Here is a 21,057-nt window from a genome sequence, read left to right as displayed (position 1 = left end):
TAGGCAGTCCTTGTACCTTTTCTTTGGTGCACCTCTGTCACGGTGGCCAGTGGAGAGCTCGCCATATAATACGATCTTGGGAAGGCGATGGTCCTCCATTCTGGAGACGTGACCCATCCAGCGCAGCTGGATCTTCAGCAGCGTGGACTCGATGCTGTCGACCTCTGCCATCTCGAGTACCTCGACGTTAGGGGTGTGAGCGCTCCAATGGATGTTGAGGATGGAGCGGAGACAACGCTGGTGGAAGCGTTCTAGGAGCCGTAGGTGGTGCCGGTAGAGGACCCATGATTCGGAGCCGAACAGGAGTGTGGGTATGACAACGGCTCTGTATACGCTTATCTTTGTGAGGTTTTTCAGTTGGTTGTTTTTCCAGACTCTTTTGTGTAGTCTTCCAAAGGCGCTATTTGCCTTGGCGAGTCTGTTGTCTATCTCATTGTCGATCCTTGCATCTGATGAAATGGTGCAGCCGAGATAGGTAAACTGGTTGACCGTTTTGAGTTTTGTGTGCCCGATGGAGATGTGGGGGGGCTGGTAGTCATGGTGGGGAGCTGGCTGATGGAGGACCTCAGTTTTCTTCAGGCTGACTTCCAGGCCAAACATTTTGGCAGTTTCCGCAAAGCAGGACGTCAAGCGCTGAAGAGCTGGCTCTGAATGGGCAACTAAAGCGGCATCATCTGCAAAGAGTAGTTCACGGACAAGTTTCTCTTGTGTCTTGGTGTGAGCTTGCAGGCGCCTCAGATTGAAGAGACTGCCATCCGTGCGGTACCGGATGTAAACAGCGTCTTCATTGTTGGGGTCTTTCATGAAAGTTAGGAGGAACAAGCCCATAAAAACGACACCATGACACATACCAGATGGTGAGTCAGTGGTTGATTTTTCAGCAGCTTGAGACCGGAGTGGGGGTGGTGCAGGGCCGGGGAGTGGGTGCAATTAAATTGTACAAATTTCAACGATTTTTGTGCTCTGACGGGAAATGTCGACTGCCTGTTTCTCTCCATGCATGCTGCGTGACATGCCAGGTTCCTCTCGCACTTTTGTGTACTTCAACTAAATACAATCTGCCGGAGGAACTCTAGAGTGTCAGCATTCAGATGCTGCTCCATCCACCAGCAGATTGTGTTTAGCTTCAGATTCCCCCATCTGCAGTCTCCGTCATGTCCACTTTACTCTTAATCCAGACAAAAAGATTTCCTTACCCAATTAATTTAATATTGTAGGGCATCTGTTTCTACCTGGATACACAGGGCCTGATTGTCTCAATTTAAGGGAGCAAGAACTAGCAACATGCATAGCAAATGTTTTTCCGTTTGATTTAAATGTGCATGAATACTTTATTGACACTTTGTAATTCTGGAATGACTAAGTATCATATTTTTATATTACAGGGCTTAATTAATCCAAATAAGATGCATGTGTTCTTTCATCCGTTTTCCCCAATTTGCGAATCTCTTCTGAAACTGATGGCAGTCTTGTATTCAAAATGACCCCACACACTCCTAATTATTGGTAATGCTTCCAGTCACTGGTAACATGAAATATCAATAGGCGTTTTAAGCATGGTGCAAATCCGCCGAAACGTCAGATTTCTTGTCGGGTGGATATTGGTCCGAATGGGATCAGATTCAGATCCTGGTCTCATTATAAATATTATATGAAAGAGTAAAACGGGCCCAGATCTCTCTTTCTCCCTATCCTTCATCCCTCTGTCAACCTTCCTTCAGCCCTCCACCCCTTTCTCCCATCAGAGCTTCCCTCTCCCCAATCATCCCTTAGCCTCTTACCCTTACCCTCCCACCTGTGACCACCTCTTAGCTGTTAGCCTGTGATCCTCTTTACCTCCTTCCTCCCACCCTACCTATTAATTCAGGCATCAGTCTGAGTTTTGATATTCCCGATGAAGGGCTCGACTCAAAACGTTGACTGCCTTTTGATTTCTGTGCGACCTGCTGAGTTTCTCCCGCACTTTTGTGTACCTTACCAAACCCCAGCTACAGATCCCCCGGAGGACCCTGCACCAACATGAGGCGCGTCCAATTCTGGGTTCTACCTCAGGAGAAAGGAGGTGGCGTTCTTTGGCCTCCTCATCTTAGTTTTACTGCTGGTCTTAACGGTTTTGGCAATCCTTTATGGTAAGCTGAGAAAGCCTATTATTTCTCAACAACCTAGACTGGGAGTTGCTTGCACCCAACCAGTGAGTTCCATGGAACAACTCCCATTTACCAAGCAGTCTCATTCCCAGCAATTACCAGTTGCAGTTATGGCCGCATCTGATTCCCAAGCAAAAGTAACTCTGTGAGTCTTTAGGCCAGGTTAACATGACGGTGAGATGCAAGAAGATGGGCATCGTCCTGCTTCACAGCCATTACAGCAGGCTGGCTGTCAGCGCAAGCAGCCCTGAGCCTCGCTCTTTTCCAGCCATCCGCAGCACTTGCCTTGAAATTCAAAACGACTTACCTGGTGGTTGAACTGAATGACACACTGGTGACAACATCATCCAGACCAACTATAACAGGTTACTGGAGGAGTAAGTAGTGGGGCTTTTCATCAGCTACTAACAGAAATGGGATAGCAACAAGTGAGTTCGAAAACTAAGGAGGGATTGGGGCACTTCCTGACTGGCACACCCCCTTTCAAATAAAGGTACATTTTCAATGTTTGGAGTTTTCTGCAACTACATGCCAGATTCTCCTCCTAGTTCTTTGCTGAAGTGGCATGTTAGATGGTGAATAATCCAAATCCTGCTGCACAGTGGGAAGTCTCCCAAGTCTTTACTAAGAACTCTTCCCCCCACTGGGCTGATTGCTGCAGAGATGTCCCAGCACTGCTGCAGTTCCAATAAGTAGGGTTGAATGCAGGAGCATAGCAGCATGGGTGAGGGGTGGGTGGGGGGGGGGGGGGGGGGGGGTAGGTGGCGGCATTAGACCGGGGAGTGGGGGGAGGCGTCACTTTTGAAAAATGTGCTCGGGGAAGCAAATGCTCCCCTTCACTACCACCACTCCCTTCTCCTCTTCCCACTTAGCCATGCCACTGGCTACGTGCCCTACCATGCTTCTTTTGCTCCAGGAAGCCAGCTTGGTGTGTAAAAGGACTGACCGATCCAGCATTTCTTCTGTTCTTTGTGAACAAGCAAGCCGGCCTCCAGAGGACTGGTCATGCAGAAAGGGACTGGAACTGTATTCTCTGTATTAAACATTATTCTATTTCTCACCAACATATTATCTGTACTCTGTACAATATACAAAATGCACTGCAGCAACTCACCAAGGTGTCTATACACACTAAATTGATGAGGGTACCATTTAAAAGCACAAGGCCAGCAGATAAATGTTAACTTCATTAATCACAAACAAATATTACTTCACTGCTCGGCCAAAACAATGGAACTCAAACTAAAAGCATTGTAGCAAGTTCACCATTATGCCTTCAGTCGTAAAAAATGTGGCTCAACAGCACTTTCTGAGAAATAAGGATGACATTCTTCAACTGATCAAAAACAATTAATTTGTTTCAATATATTCTCCACTGGCCACCGTGACAGAGGTGCACCAAAGAAAAGGTACAAGGACTGCCTAAAGAAATCTCTTGGTGCCTGCCACATTGACCACCGCCAGTGGGCTGATAACGCCTCAAACCGTGCATCTTGGCGCCTCACAGTTTGGCGGGCAGCAACCTCCTTTGAAGAAGACCGCAGAGCCCACCTCACTGACAAAAGGCAAAGGAGGAAAAACCCAACACCCAACCCCAACCAACCAATTTTCCCCTGCAACCGCTGCAATCGTGTCTGCCTGTCCCGCATCGGACTTGTCAGCCACAAACGAGCCTGCAGCTGATGTGGACTTTTTATCCCCTCCATAAATCTTCGTCCGCGAAGCCAAGCCAAAGAGAAAGAAAGAAGAATGCCAAATAAGCAGTTTATGTCATTGAACTATATTTCAAGTTCTCTTTACAGATGCTCTCTGTACATTTCCTTTTTCTCCTTTTACACAAAAAGTTATATGATTATGTGATTATTTTGTGCCATTCGCAAATAAGAGGCATTGGTCTTAATTTTCTTTAAAATTATTTTGGGTTTATTGACATGTTTATGATCTCTTCAGTATTGTTATACATGTTATCAAGACTGACATTTTCTTTCAGGATTAACTTGTTATGAATAGCAAAGATCCTGCAAAAGAAATAGGAAATGTTTGATAATAAAGCAAACCTTTTCCCAAAGTCAGAATGAACTGAAATGGGCTTCACTGAGTTAACTACTGCAGAAGTAGTTGTAAATTTAAGTTATTTTTTTTATTTACAAATTGGATCAAAAGGCTCTTTCAAAGGAGCAGCATGATTAACGTAGCAGTTAGCACAATGACTTTACATTGGGGGCAATCGGGACCATGGTTTGAATCCCACGCTATCTGTAAAGAGTTTGTGCATTCTCCTCTTGTCTGCATGGGTTTTCCTCAGGGACCATTCAAAATCTACCAGGGGTGTAGATTAATTGGGTGTAATTGGGCAGCACAGGTGTCAATAGCTGGAAGTGGCCTGAACCGTGTTGCAAATAAAAAAAAATTAAAGCATTGAAGGAAGCCATGTGATTGATGATTTACTACAGCTAGTCCTCCTTCCGTCTGCTTCCAACCCAACGTCCTCCTCCGAGGTGCAAATTCATTCCTTTAATATAAAGTGCTCATCCTTTTATCCACAAACCTTGGGACTGGACATTTCTTGGTATTCGGATTATGGAATTAAAATGGAAGTGGTACAGATTCGCGCAAAACAGATTTTTTTTAATGGAGCAATACTGTATTGAAGCTGGCTCAATGAACAATGACTGTCTTCATTACCCATAACCCCTATGCACTTGGAACTGCTCTGGGAAATAGAGTTGTTCCAGCTGCATGGGGTATTAGGGATAATGAAGACAGCCATTAATCTAGCATTAAAACAAAGAGTCTCACCCCCAATGTCTGAGATGCACCCTTGTCTGCCTCCTTCTAGCCCAGCTCAGCTGCTGGGGGGGGGGGGCTTCCCATCACCTCTTCCTCCCTCAGGCCCGACTCGCTGCTGCTCAGGCTCAGCTGCTCCCCATTGTCCCCTTGGCTTCTCTCCCTCCAGCACCACCTTCTCATTGCCAACATTTTTTCTCTCCTTCTGGGTTGTGGAGCTCAGCACTCATGTCCTTTCACCCTCTCGCCCCAGCGGCTTGGCAGACTCCGACTCTCCTTGCCCCCGCTGGGCCTACATGCTCTTTGGGCCACGTTCATTGCTCATTCTCTCCCAGTTGCCTGAATCACTCTGCTGCTCTCTCCCCACTTCCTCCCCAAGCTGCATTCTCACTCTCTTGAACTCCTGAAAATGTACTGCACATGCAGTTTTTAAAAAAAAGTTCAGTTTTCAGAGGTTTTTGGAATCACGGATAAAGGGAATAAGGACATTTACTTGTACAGATCCTTTTTTGCAAATCTCCATTTTAATTAACCTACTTTACTAGCCCAAAAATGCATTTCAGCTTCACTGAACTGTGTGAAGAAATGAAAGGCTTTGGTCAGGATCTGGAATGCACTTTTAATGTTACTTTTGGTTTTCTGGCCATTTATTTTAATTCTTTGTGCCCAGTTTGTGAAATGGGAAGAGTATCGATCAGTCTTCTTAGTTTATACCCTTCATGACTTTAAATACCTTTATCTAATCTCACAATTTCATCTGTTCCAGAGTGAACAATCCCAGCCTCTCCAATCTAACACAAAGCTACTGTTCTTCATCCTGGGACTCAATGGTAACTCTCTTCTGCACCCCCTTTAAAATATTCACCTTATTTTTAAAATGTAGTGCCCAGAACCAGACATGGAACCCCAGTGGTGTCAAAACAATGGTTTTATGAAGTTCATATTACTTCCTTGGTCTTGTACTCTTTCACCTTTCAATTTATTTGCTTCCCATTTTCCTATCAAAAATCCTAGCTTTCCAGTAGCTTTTAGACATTTCCTGAATGTCTTATCATCCATCTTATGGTTCACCTTGTATCCAAAAAAAAAATCAACCCTGCAGTACAAAGTTGATAGAACCAACTCTGGTAGGTGTAGTTAAGATACAGATCTTATTGAACAGTGGAACAGACTCAATTAACCTATTACTTATGTTCTCCATAACAAATAATGGATTCTGTGCTCCAGTAAAAATATTTTTTTAATTTTATTTAATATAAAACCACTTAACAAATATACCACAATATTTCAAACTTAGTCCAAATACATTTGGTATTTTATATATAAAAAAGAAAAAAAACTCCTCTAAATCCCCCCAACCCGCTCCCCCAACAAACTAAAAAGGAGAAAAAGAAAAGGGACAAGAAAACCACCACAGGTGCACTTCACTTTCTGATAATTTTAAACTTTTATATATTTTAATAGAGACCGATAGGTGAAAGGGAATGTTCAAATTTCATTTAAATTTTAATACCAAAAATTTGTAAATATGGGCATCATATTTCACAAAAAGTATGGTATTTATCTCTTAAATTGCAAGTGATTTTCTCAAGTGGAATACAACTCCGAACTTCCGCTTGCCATCTATTCATTCCCAAATCAATATCTGACTTCCAAGTTATAGCAATACATTTTCTAGTAAGTTGATACATATTAAGTTTTCATTTAGGTTTAATTGTTCAAACATCTCCCAATAAAAATAACATTGGATCCTGTGGGAATCTTACTCCAGTATTTGTTCTAATAAATTACCCAAATCAGGCCAAAAAGGTTTAATTGTGGAACACTGCCAAGTTGAATGCAAAAAAGTACCAAACTTCTTATCCAAATCTAAAACACAAATCTGAATAAATATAATTCATATTATCTAACTTCTAAAACATGAATCTGAATAAATATAATTCATATTATGCAACTTTTGTGTTAAATATAACTGGTGAACAAAATTATATTGAACTAACCGATATCTCATTTATTGTACTGTTCATACTCTCTCTACATATCTGAATTCATCTATGTTCATCTATTTGCTTATTTAAATATACCTCCCATTTAGGAACTCCTTCATTTCAAGCCTTCTTTTGTAATTATACATCTCTGAAATAAATTTCATTACATCCCTATTACTTAATAATAATTCTACTTCTGACTGCTGGTAATACTAAATCTTGACTAAAAATTTCACCAAAAAATATCTTAACTCGATAATAACAAAATTGTGTATTTTTCAATATCTTAAAATTTTTCCTTTATTCTATTAAAAGTAATAAATTTCCCAGCTTCAAAACAATCTTTAATTTTATTAATACCACAATTTTGCTAATTTAAAAAAATATATTTTCCATAGCAAATGGAATGTCCATTTTGAAATAAAGGTGTTCTTCCAGACATTAAACCTCTTCCTCCAATCTCTATGAATTTTATTCCAAAGTTCAATTAAATGTTTCATCATGGGTGATACTTTATTCACTATTAACAATCTTGAATTTCATTTATAAATAAAATGTGGTGTAGGATTCACACTATGATGTGAATAACAAGATTGTCAGGTTTTCAGGAGGACCGGGAATGACCACCCCCCTCTACACATCAACAACTCTGCAGTGAGAGCGGAGAGCACAAAATTGCTTGGAGTTCACTTAACTAGAGATCTCTCGTGGACTCTCAAAATCACCTCACTTGTCAGGAAGTGCAAAAGTGATTAAACTTCCTGAGAAGATTGAAACGGTCAAGGCTACTGGAGTCAACAGGTTCATTCCAAAACTCGCTGCTTTATTGTTTGCTCACTGAACATTTTAAAGGTGCTCCCTGTTCCTGCCACTAGAAACTGGAAGTTGTGTCGCTGACTGGCAGCTATTCATACTTTGTATGTGTGGGCCCTTTCCTAGAGGGGAAGGGGAAAATACCTGGCACCATCTTAGTGTAGGCTGCACCAAACGCGCGCACATTACAATTGGACCCAGTTTGCCTGTACACTAAATGCATTGGTCACCATAGTGGAGCAATTTCTCCTATTTTATCAAGTTCTATATTTACCCATGCTGGAATTTTATTTAACTTGTATATTACATTAATAAATCTCAACTGTGCAGCTTTAAAATAATTCATGAAATTGGGGAGTTGTAAAACTAAATTGTATTACCAAGTCAATTTCTCCAAAGAAACCCTAGCCATTTTTCCTTTCCATAAAAATTTTCTAACACAAACATTTAATTCCTTTAAAAATTTGGAGGAATTGAAATTGGAATAGATTGGAATAAATATTGTATTCGAGGAAAAACATTCATCTTAATACAATTTACTCTACCCATCAAAGTAATAGGTAACATTCCATTTTTTGAAATCTTCTTTAATTTTCTTTAATAAAAATAAATAATTTAATTTAAATATTTTTGTCAAATCCGATTGCATGCGAATACCTAAATATTTTATTCCAAGATCTGGCCATCTAGATTCAATAGTTTCCTTACATTTCTGATAATCTCCATTAACTAAAGACATAATCTCGCTCTTCTCCCAATTTATTCTATATTCCGATAGATCTCCATATTCTTTTATTCTAATTTTTTGTTGCAAAGAATTGAAAGGATCTGTTAAATAAATCAAAACATCATTTACACATAAATTTATTTTATATTCTTGTTTCACTTTAATACCCACAATCTTTGAATCTGGTCTTATGAATTCAGCCAATAGTTTTTTTTCTAAAACAAATAAAACTGGTGACAAGGGCAACCTTGTCTACTTGATCTTGTTAATTCAAAAGATGTTGAAATCCATCCATTTGTCTACTTTTACAATACATCATTCTAAGCCAGCCTATAAAAATTGAACCCAATTTACATTTCGTAAAATTTTAAAGAGGAAATCGCATTCTAATCTGTCAAATGCCTTTTCAGCATCCAAAGAGATTGCAGCATTCATATCTCCCTTTTTATTTTGAACCAAATATATAAATATATTAAACTAAGAAACCTCGCTACATTATTGGCAGATTTCTGACCCTTAACAAATCCAGTTTGATCCATATGTATTAATTTCAGTAAATATTTTTCCAATCTATTTGCTAATGTTTAAGCTAATATTTTATAAACAACATTTAAGAATGAAATTGGTCTATAACAGGGGTTACCAACCTTTTTGTTCCTCTGTACCCCTTGGACATTTTTATAGGTTCCCGTGTACCCCTAAAAATTAAGGATAAAACACAACATTGTGCAATCTGACTGTATTGTACAGCAGTGGTTATTCTCTCAGACCCAATGTACCTCCTGAAAAGTGCAAATGTACCACTGGGGGTACATGTATCCCAGGTTTGGAACTCCTGGTCTATAAGATGCCGATTTCAACAGATTCAATCTTTTTGGAATTACTGTAATAATTGCCATTAAAAGGGATTCTGGCAGAGAATGTACCTTCATAGTATAATTTAACACCTCCAGAAATGGAGGTATTAAAATATATTTAAATTTCTTATAAAATTTTACATAAAATCCATTTTCTCCTGGCAATTTATTATATTCATTACCTTGCTAACTTCCCTTGCCTCATTCAAATCTTTCTGTTCTCCTTCATTCAGATTAGGTAAAGTAACTTGAGATAATTTCAGCATGTACTGATTCTAAATGATATAATTCAGAATAAAATTCTCTAAAAACCTAATTCATTTCTTGTGGTTTGTGTATAATAGTCCCTGAAGATTTTTTAACTACATTAATAACTCTATATGTCTGTTCAGCTTTCAATTGCTATGCTAAAACTTTTGAAGTCTTTCTCCTAATTCATGATATCTCTTCTTTGAATTAATTTTTATGTTCCATATATCTGGATAGTGTGATATTGAATTTTTTTATTAATTAATTTTTTTCTTTTCTTTGGAAGGATTATTTTGTAGATCTTTCTCTAATTTACCTATGTCCTGTTCAAATTGATTTGCCTCTATTATATATTCTGTTTTAATTTTAGCCAAGCAACTTATTATTTGACCTCGTATATGCTTTTAACACATCCCAAATAGTACATTTATTATCTATTGAATTAAAATTCTAAAAATAAAAAAAATCACAAAAATCTACTCTTATTAATAATGCAGTATTAAATCTCCATCTATAGGGTATATTTTCTTCCTCTAAAGTTGAACTATCAATAAAAGTTGTGAATGATTTGCTTTATACTCAACTTTAGTAATCCTTCCTTATAACTGTGCCGATAATAAAAAAAATACTATTCTTAAATAAGAGTCGTATCTATGTAAATAAAAAAAGAAATAGTCTCTTTCTCTAGGATTCAACTTTCACCAAATATCAAATCAATTTAATTGCTTCATAAAACTTAATATTGCCTTTGCCGCTTTAGCTCATTACTGTTTTAGTTGATTTATCCAATAATGGATAAATTTATCCTCCTATTAAAACCTTTTCCTGTACTTCTGCTAAGAGTAAGAAAGTATTCTTTTTGAAATATTATAGTCTACATTTGGTGCATTAATATTTTAAGTGTCCACATTTCAGAATAAATCTGACAATCAAAACAGGATCTATTATAGTATCAGAAATTCTTACTGATACTCCTCTTGTTTTATAATTAAAAGGTGAAGCAATAACTTCCCCCACCCAATCCCTTTTTAATTTAGAATGTTATTTTTCTGTAAAATGAGTTTCTTGTAAAAATACAATATCAACCTTCATCTTTGTCACATAACTTAATATTCTTTTCCTTTTAATTTTACTATTTATCCCATTAACATTAAAACTAAAAAAAAATTAATTTATTATTATCATCCATTATCCCAAATCCAAATCTCTTCCAATCCCATTCTCCCAGGTCTCTATCAACTCAAACCAACTCCTGTGTGCATCTGTCTCTGAAAAAAATAGAAGTATTTAAAAAAAGAAAAATCCATGAATAACCAAGCAAGACAATTAATACTTAAAAAACTATAACCCCCACCAAAAAAAATTGTTCAATAAAAATATAACACTATTTTCCTCCACCATACGGGTCATGGCATCTGCTACAATATGGCACACAATGGTATGGGCAAACAAGGAAGAACATCCAACCCCCCTTCCCCCTTTAAGGGGAAGAATAAATTAATTACACATTCAGAAATAAATAAGGTTTCCATCTGAGATTCCGGCTCCGAGACTCCTATTGACAACTTGCTATCTGCTTCGGCACAACTTCCTTCAGTGTAATTTGGATCTGCAGCACCTCTCTTTGAGGACTTAAACTCAATAATTCTTGCTACTCTTCCTTAAGGGTAAGAAGTGATTCTGCAAGCCTCAGTAAAAATCTTAGATTTCAAATTCATCACCATTAAATAATTCTTGTACTTTGACTCAGTTTACAAAATACAGTATTTTATTGGCTTTGCTAACAATTTTACTTTTTTTTCCATTTAGTGAATTACAAGGTCAAATTGATCTTGCATGTTAATGAAAAAGATTTTCCTCATCTTTTTACTGCAGTCGTTTGCAAAGTATGCTCCATATGTATTAGAACCATAGAACACTACAGCACAGAAAAACAGCAATTTTGCTATTTTAGTCTGTGCCAAAACATCATTCCACGAGTCCCACTGACCTGCACCCATTCCATAACCCTTCAGACATCTCCCATGCATGTATCTATCTAATTTATTCTTAAAACTTAAAGAGTGAGCCTGCATTTACGTCAGATGGCAACTCGTTCCACAATCTACCACTACCTGAGTGAAGAAGTTCCCCCTAAACCTTTCCCCTTTCACTTAAACCCATGACCACTTGTATTTATCTATCCTAATCTCAGTGGAAACTGCCTGCTTGCATTTACTCTATCTATACCCATCATTATTTTGTAAACCTCTATCAAATCTCCCCCCATTCTTCGATGGTTCAAGGAATAAAGTCCAAACCTGTTTAATTTTTCCCTGTAACTCAACTCCTGATGACCTGGCAACATCCTAATAAATCTTCTCTGCACTCTTTCAATCTTATTGATATCCTTCCTGTACTTTGGGGATCAGAACTGCAAACAATGCTCCAAATTGGCCTCACCAATATCTTATACAACCTCACCAAACATCCCAACTCCTATACTCAATACTTTGATTTGTGAAGGCCAAGATGCCAAAATCTTTCTTTACAACCCTGTCAACCTGTGCTGCCACTTTCAGAAAACTATGTATCTATATTCCCAGATCCATTTGTTCCTCCATACTCCTCAGTGCCCTACCATTGACTAGGTATGTCCTACCTTGGTTTGTCCTTCCAAAATACAACACCTTACACATCTGCATTAAATTCCATCTGCCATTTTCTGTCCCATTTTTCCAGTTGGTCCAGATCTCTCTGCAAGCTTTGAAACTTTCCTTGCTGCCCACAATGCCTCCAATCTTTGTGTCATCTGCAAACATGCTGATCCAATTTCCCATATTATCATCCAGATCATTAATTTAGACCACAAACAACAATGGTCCCAGCACCAATCCTTGAGGCACACCACTAATCACAGGTCTCCAGTTTGAGAAACAATCATCCACTACCACTGTCTTTTCCCATTCAGCCAATTTTGAATCTCAATGGATACCTTCTGAACTAACCTCCCATGTGGGACCTTGTCAAAGGCCTTACTAAAGTCCACGTAGACAATAGCCACAGCCTTTCCTTCATCTACTTTCTTGGTAACCTCCTCAAAAATCTCTATAAGATTCATTAAACACAACTTACTGCGCACAAAGCTATGCTTTCTATCTTTAATCCCTTGGCTGTCCAAATACTTGTATACCTGATCTCTCAGATACTCTCCAATAAATTACCCTCTACTGACGTCAGGCTCACATGCCTGTAATTTTCTGGTTTAGTTCTGGAGCCTTTTTAAACTACAGAACAACGAGCTACCAACCAAAGATCCAGCACCTCACTCATAACTAAGGACATTTTAAATATTTCTACCAGGACCCCTACATTTTCCACACTCATCTCCCTCAAGGTCCGAGGGAATATCACATCAGCCCACGGGATTTATCTATCTTTATTCACTTTATTCCTTAATCTCTTATATGTTCCATGCCACTACTGCTCATTTTCCTTCCTTCCTTGTACACAATGCCAGCTTCCTGATTAAATAATGCCAAAATAACTTTTAGATTTCCCCCATCTCATTAGGCTCCACACATAGATAACCACTCTGATCTTCTAGGGGACCAATTTTGTCCCTTACTATCCTTTTTACTCTTAACATGCTTGTAGAAATCCTTAGGGGTTACCTTCACTTTATCTTCCAAAGCAACCTCATGCCTTTTTGCCTTCCCGATTTCCTTCTTAAATATTTTCTGAGATTTTCTGCTCTATTCTCGTAGGCCATTCCACTACCTGCTCAGTACACCATGACCCTGCTTCTTAACAAATTTTACATTGTTCACTATCCTTGGTATAAACCAGCTGTAAATTGAGGTATACAGAAGTGTCTTTTTTCCATACTACTTTCAGCTTTTCATGAATTAATGCATCTCAAATTAAACCTAAAATGTTGTTTATAGCTCATCAATTAATTGCTGCAAAATATATCAAGCTTGTGAATCTGTTTTCAAAAGGTCAAAGGCCACATTAGCTCAGCAGTCTTAGCAAGCAACTAGGGCAACATTGCAACCATTTCTGCAACTAGCCACATCATGTTGATAAGGTGATGAGTCTGATTTCCCACTCCTCATCTTTATCATGTGTCTCCGGCTGTCAGAGCTTGCATGCTGTTAGTAAGGCAGCAAAGATAAATGTTCCCTTGAATAAAACAGCTGTAGGTGCATAATGCTGAAGATTATGTGTGAAATAACAGTTACTTGGACAAGGCTATGCAGTCTAAATGTATTCCAGCAATGTTTGCTGGTCAAAAGATGGAGAACTATTTTGAGTGAGGAAACAGGTTTGTTAGGTCTCAAAGGCAAGGACTCAAGACGTACAGTCTTGGTAGTAAATGATTTTATTTACAGAAAGCAAAATGTGGGAGAATGGTAACAGAGGGAACACACACAGACACTTTACAGCAGCCATGGGAAAATAGTAGCAGCAATGGAACAATGCACATAATTTAAGTGACCATAAGAAAAGTTGGGTGAGCAATAAGCAACACACACGGTTTAATAGCGATTGTGAGAAGCTGGGTAAGGAATAAACAGCACATACAGTTTAATAGCAGTCGTGGGTGAAAAAGTGGCACTGAAACACGTGTATAATTAATAACAAACATGGGAACATTGCATGGGAAACAAAGAACACACATACATATACACTGAACTGGGTACATACCATAATCAAGGAAAAATCACTACAATGCCCCACTACCCCTTGACTCAGTGCAGGCACGGCTCTATGCTACTTAGGGGCACCAATTAAAAGCTCCTAACCCTTTTAAACAGTGCACATCTTACCAATTTCTCCAGTGCCCTTGCACGCTTTTAGGCCTGTAGTGAAGCAAGGTGGTGCCAAGCTGGGAAAAAGGTAGAACAAAGAACACATGGAACCTTTATAGTGCTGGAGGGTCCAGCCCAGGTCATTAGCTAGAGGCCAATGGGCCAGTGCCAGAAAGGTTAATCCAATTATAAAGGCCAAAGTACAAAGACATTTAAATTGGCCATGGTGGGGTGAGACCAAACCTTGATTGACAGCTGGTGTGCCCTCCAATTCGTCACATGATAGCCACAATCCTTCCCAATACAACTATAAAGTAGTCCATCCATGAATATTGAACTTCCACCATGTTTCAGTATTAGTTTTGGATTTTACTAATGATTACAGCTATTAGCAAATTTACAGGTTAAAATTATAGATTGAATATTGTTTTAAAAGTGTACTTTTATCTACAAAGTGTGATGTTTATGCAAACCTGTATATTAGACTAAAGAAAAAAAATCTAGAAATAATCTATTTTGTAGTATATTTTCCAGATAGTGCATACAGAGTGTGTGGAAACTTACCCAGGATTTACTTCCTGACTACCATTCCACAATCTTCCCTGAAAGAGCATGTATATTGAGTGAGAAATAGGATGTGTTTGGCTCCAATATTTGATACCTTCCACAAAACATTTAGATAGACTTCAAAGATTCATGCATAGAACTGGGGATTTAGTTATCTAACCATCAAAATATACACTTGTCACTAATTAGTGCATTCAAGGGTGTAGAAGGCAAGGGGAGAAAAGCTGAAGAATTGAATTTAAAATGTGACATTCTGATGTTTACATCTTAAATGTGTATTTTGCAGTGGATTATGCTCACTGTCAATTAAAAATGATAATTTAGTTTAAATCTGAAATTGTCTCACTTTTTGTGTAAATGTAAGATTGTCGGTCTGCAATAAAACATGTTATTTTAATCTTCCTTATGATTAGTGTTTAGATATTTGCGAGAAAACCAGTTGCCCCATGAGAACTATTTCCACACCCACTCTCAAATGTACTTTATTTCATGAGTCAATTATTTTGCACCAACATGAGTGATTCACAGTTCAGTCAGTCTGCTTGTCTTCAGAAATAGATGACTCACTAAAAGATCAGGAAATCAGTTTTGCAAAATGTGTAGGTGGACCATGACCTTCCACATTGGTTTGATATGTTTTATCTTGTATCCCTTTCCAGGTATAAATTTAAACTCCAGATATTTTTCCATCATCTAACAACCAATCAAATGTTAAGACTACAAATATTTCCATTTAAATAAGCCATTCTTTATCTAGAATAATTAATAATTATAAGACATTTAAGTCTGATAATTTAATGTTGTTTCTTGAGAACTGGAGGGTGCACCGTAGAATCAATATTTTATACATCTCTGGAATTTATTTCATTGTCTGCTATTGTTTCAAATAGGTTCCCATAAACATGTAACAACACTTGGCTTTTTATACGAATGTTAACCCCTACTTCTTACCTTACTGAATAATGTTTTTTTCTTCATTGGCTCCATCAAGAAAAAAAAAATCACATCAATTATTTTGGCAGAACTTTCATGCTGAACTTCAATATTACGGATGCGATAAATAATTCAAATAATTCTGGTTTCAACATTTTCTGGTCTTTCTAATTACTGCTTGTTCATATTTGCATAAAGAACAATTCAAAATGAGATAAAGCATTTCTTGGGGGGAAGTCACGTGATGGAGTAGTGGCCAGACGGTAAACTCCAGCCCTCTCCAGAAAAGTTGAAAAAAATAAAGGAAAGCACAAAGGCACAAAAATAAAAATTAAAGTAAAGTGAATATAAAGGTGGAAAGAAGATGGCGACGAAAAAAGAAAAGTCGAAACCAACGACAAGAAGAGAGGAAGAGAAGACAACGGAAGAAGAAGGAGAAGGCCTTACCTGTTCGAAGAGGCCCGCGGTGGAGAGAGAAGCCCGCTCCCTCAGGTCGGTAGAAAGTGGACTACAAAAATGGCTTGCTGAGCCGAGTAAAAGTGCGCAACCGCGCATGCAAAAAAACACACCGACGGGAGGGGCAACCAGCTGGGGAGTCGATCTCCACAGCCGGCAATGACAGCTACAGAACAGCAGCAGCAAGAGGAGGACATAGAAGACAACGAAAACAAGAAAGAAGAGAAGAAAAAGAAAACAGAAACAACAGATGGCCAACCCAGAGGAAGAAGAAGAGGAAGAGTACAGTGAAATGGAAGAAGAAGGGAAAGGCAAGACAATGGATATATTTTCTCTTATTAAAGAATACATGGATTCATTTAAAGAATGGCAAGCACAAGAATTTAGTGATTTAAGAAGAAGAATAAACAGTACAGAAGAGAAAGTGAATAAAATAGATATGACCATATCAGAAATAGGAAAAAGAATGGACAAGGTGGAAGAACGAGAAGCAGCAGTAGAAATGGAGGTAGAGGACTTAAAAAAGAAATTAGAAGAATCTAATAAAAAAGTTAAAGAACACAAGAGCTGTTAGCTCAGAAAATAGATATAATGGAAAATTATAACAGAAGAAATAATATAAAGATAGTGGGCCTTAAGGAAGATGAAGAAGGCAAGAATATGAGAGAGTTTATAAAAGATTGGATCCCCAGGATCTTAGGATGTCCAGAACTACAGCAAGAAATGGAAATAGAAAGGGCACATAGAGCATTAGCCTTTAAACCACAACCACAACAAAAGCCAAGATCCATTTTAGTAAAATTCCTAAGATATACTACAAGAGAAAAGGTACTGGAGAAAACAATGGAGAAAGTAAGAGAGGACAACAAGCCACTGGAGTACAAAGGGCAAAAAATTTTTATTTATCCAGATATAAGTTTTGAACTCCTGAAGAAGAGAAAGGAGTTCAATACAGCAAAGGCGATTTTATGGAAGAAAGGGTATAAATTTATACTAAAGCATCCAGCGGTATTGAAAATATTTATTCCAGGACAGCAAAACAGACTATTCTCGGATCCAGAGGAAGCACAAAAATTTGCAGAACAATTACAAAATAGACTGAGAGATGAAGACGTGTAACGAGAGTACAAAAGACTGCGAACTAAAAAGACGTGTGTATAGGACTATATACATATATAATACATATATTACATATAGTGTATAGAGAAGAATTAATGAGGGAAAAAAAGGGGAAGAGAGGAGTAAAGAGGGAATTTAGAGAGTGACCTTTGTTGTATATAAAAATTGAAATCTTTTCTGGGGGGGGCTGGGTAGGGAGAAATTACGGTCACTGCAAAATCAGTTGACGCTTGCGAGTGAATTCGCAAATCCAAATGGAGAGGGGAGATGTGGTTGCCCGACAAGGGATAATGGGCAACTCAGGAAGGGGAGGGGACAATGGGGTTAAAGAAATATTAAGTAGGAGAATAAGGGGAATGTTTCATGTGTTAAAAATGTTGTCTTATAAACTGTTCAAAGAAAGAAAGCAGAAATGGATGAGAAGGAAAGGTGATGATGAGGAAACGGAAGGGAAAGATAAACAAAGTATAAAATGGCTACATTAAACTATATGACTTTAAATATTAATGGAATACATAACCAAATCAAAAGGAAGAAACTGCTAAATTTACTGAAAAAAGAAAAAGTTGATATTGCATTTGTGCAAGAAACACACTTAACTGAAGTGGAGCACAAGAAATTAAAGAGAGATTGGATAGGACATGTAACGGCAGCGTCATATAACTCAAAAGCTAGAGGAGTGGCTATATTAATCAGTAAAAATGTACCAATTAAAATAGAAGAGGAAATAATAGATCCAGCAGGAAGATATGTAATGATAAAATGTCAGATATATTCAGAGTTTTGGAATTTACTTAAAATATATTCGCCTAATGAAGAAGATCAAAAATTTATGCAGGATATTTTTCTGAAGATAGCAGATACGCAAGGGAATATATTAATAGGAGGGGATTTCAATCTCAATTTGGATTCAAACATAGATAAAACCGGGAAAAAAATTAACAGAAAGAATAAAGTAACCAAATTTATAATTAAATCGATGCAAGAAATGCAACTTTTGGATATATGGAGGAAACAACACCCAAAGGAAAAGGAATATTCATATTATTCGGATAGACATAAAACATACTCAAGAATAGATTTATTCCTGTTATCAGCTTGTATACAAGATAGAGTTAGGAAAACAGAATATAAAGCTAGAATATTATCGGACCATTCACCCTTGATATTGACAATAGAGCTACAGAATATCCCTCCAAAAATGTATAGATGGAGATTAAACCCCATGCTACTTAAAAGACAGGATTTTAGAGAATTCATAGAAAGACAAATTAAAATGTATTTTGAAATAAATACGGAATCAGTGAAGGATAAGTTTATATTATGGGACGCAATGAAAGCGTTCATCAGAGGGCAAATAATAAGTTACGTAACTAAGATGAAGAAGGATTACAATCAGGAAACAGAACAGTTGGAAAAGGAAATAGCAGATATAGAGAAAGAATTAGCAAGGAAGGAAGACACTACTAAAAGAAGGGAATTGGTAGATAAAAAATAAAATATGAAACATTTCAAACATATAAGGTGGAGAAAAATATAATGAAGACAAAGCAGAAATATTACGAACTAGGAGAAAAAACGCACAAAATACTAGCGTGGCAGCTTAAGACAGAACAAACTAAAAGAATGGTATTGGCATCAAGGAAAAAAGACAAACAGATCACATATAATCCAACGGAAATTAATGAAAATTTCAGAGAATTCTACGAACAATTATACCAAACTGAAAACGAAGGGAAAGAAGGCAAAATAGATGAATTCTTAACTAAAATTGAACTACCGAAATTACAAACAGAGGAACAAAATAAATTAATAGAACCATTTGAAATAGTAGAAATACAAGAGACAATAAAAATCTGCCGAATAATAAAACACCAGGAGAGGATGGTCTCCCAATAGAATTCTATAAAACATTTAAAGATTTATTAATTCCTCCCCTCCTGGAAGTAATCAACCAGATTGATAAAACACAAAGCTTACCAGATTCGTGCAAAACAGCAATAATTACAGTAATACCAAAGGCAGGGAAAGATCCACTTGCACCAGCATCATATCGACCAATATCTCTACTTAACACAGATTAAATTATTAGCAAACAGATTAGCTGATTATGTACCAAAAATAGTAAGTCTAGACCAAAATTTAAAAAAAAGACGAACAACAGATAATATTTGTAAGTTTATTAACTTAATTCATGCAGGAGAAGGAAATAAAACTCCAACAGTAGCGGTTGCTTTAGACGCAGAGAAGGCCTTCGACAGAGTAAAATGGAATTATTTATTCAAGGTGCTACAAAAATTTAGTTTACCAGAGAAATATATTAATTGGATTAAAGCATTATATAAGGGGCCATTGGCAAGAGTGACAGTAAATGGATATGTATCAAAACATTTTAACTTAAGCAGATCAACAAGACAGGGATGCCCACTATCGCCCTTATTGTTCGCGTTAGCCATAGAACCACTTGCAGAACTGATAAGAACAGAAAATAAAATAAAAGGGATAAAAATAAAAGGCAAGGAATACAAAATCAGTTTATTTGCAGATGATGTTTTAGTATACCTAACGGAACCAGAAACATCAATAAAAGAATTACATAAGAAATTGAAGGAGTATGGAGAAGTGTCGGGATACAAGATTAATGCAAATAAAAGTGAAGCAATGCCAATGAATAATGTGGATTTCTCAAAATTCAAGAAAGAATCACCGTTTAGATGGCAAATGCAAACAATACGAACCTAGGTATACAAATAAATAAAAACCTCAGCCATCTATATAAACTTAATTATTATCCACTAATGAAAAAAATACAGGAAGATTTAGAGCATTGGAAAGACTTACCATTAACACTAATAGGAAGGATAAACTGTATTAAAATGAACATTTTTCCAAGAATACAATACCTATTTCAGGCACTGCCAATACACTTGACAGAAAAATTCTTTAAGGAGTTAAAGAAAATAATAAGGAAATTTTTATGGAAAGGGGGGGGAAACCGAGGATAGCACTAGATAAATTAACAGAATGGTATAGACAAGGAGGCTTACAACTGCCAAATTTTAAAAATTATTATAGAGCCACACAATTAAGATATCTAACAGATTTTTACCAAACAAAAGAAAAGCCAGATTGGACTAGATTAGAGCTAGACAAAATAGGGGAGAAGACACCTGAACATATATTATATAAATTGGATGAAAAATTGGTAAAAAATAGGAATTCTCCAGTATTGCACCATTTGCTTAATATTTGGAAGAAGATTCATGTAGAAAGAAATAAAACAAACTACCAATTATCAAAACTAATACTGACGCAAAATCAGCTAATCCCTTTTACGGTAGATAACCTGTCTTTTAGAGAATGGGAGAAAAAAGGGATTAAAAGAATAGAAAATTGTTTTTCGGGGAATAAATTATTATCCTTTGAACAAATGAAGGATAAATATAACTCAAGATACAGTGCTGGCATATTACCAATTGAAATCCTATTTAAAGGATAAATTGGGAAGTAGTCTGAAGTTACCAGAAGGAAGCAATTTTGAATATCTGATTACAGACACAATGATAATTAAAAAATTTATAACAAACATGTATATGAAATTACAAGAAAAGGAAAATGAGG

At 37.1% G+C, this 21,057-nt stretch overlaps 1 long non-coding RNA gene across 1 annotated transcript in view; it reads right to left on the bottom strand.

The window, feature by feature from the left end:
• Nucleotides 1-4,080: 4,080 nt before the first annotated feature.
• Nucleotides 4,081-21,057, bottom strand: part of LOC138759987 (uncharacterized) — a 30,332-nt gene continuing 13,355 nt past the window's right edge. Inside the window, exons 2-3 of the long non-coding RNA XR_011355302.1 lie at nucleotides 9,110-9,160; nucleotides 4,081-4,165 (exon numbers count right to left, since the gene is read on the bottom strand). This is a non-coding gene — a long non-coding RNA (uncharacterized lncRNA). The remainder of the gene's footprint in view (nucleotides 4,166-9,109; nucleotides 9,161-21,057) is intronic.

Source organism: Narcine bancroftii, chromosome 4, assembly GCF_036971445.1.
Source record: "Narcine bancroftii isolate sNarBan1 chromosome 4, sNarBan1.hap1, whole genome shotgun sequence".
In the NCBI taxonomy this organism is placed as follows: domain Eukaryota; kingdom Metazoa; phylum Chordata; class Chondrichthyes; order Torpediniformes; family Narcinidae; genus Narcine; species Narcine bancroftii.
The sequence above is the reverse complement of the archived record's forward strand: the minus strand, read 5'-3'. Positions and strand labels throughout refer to the sequence as shown.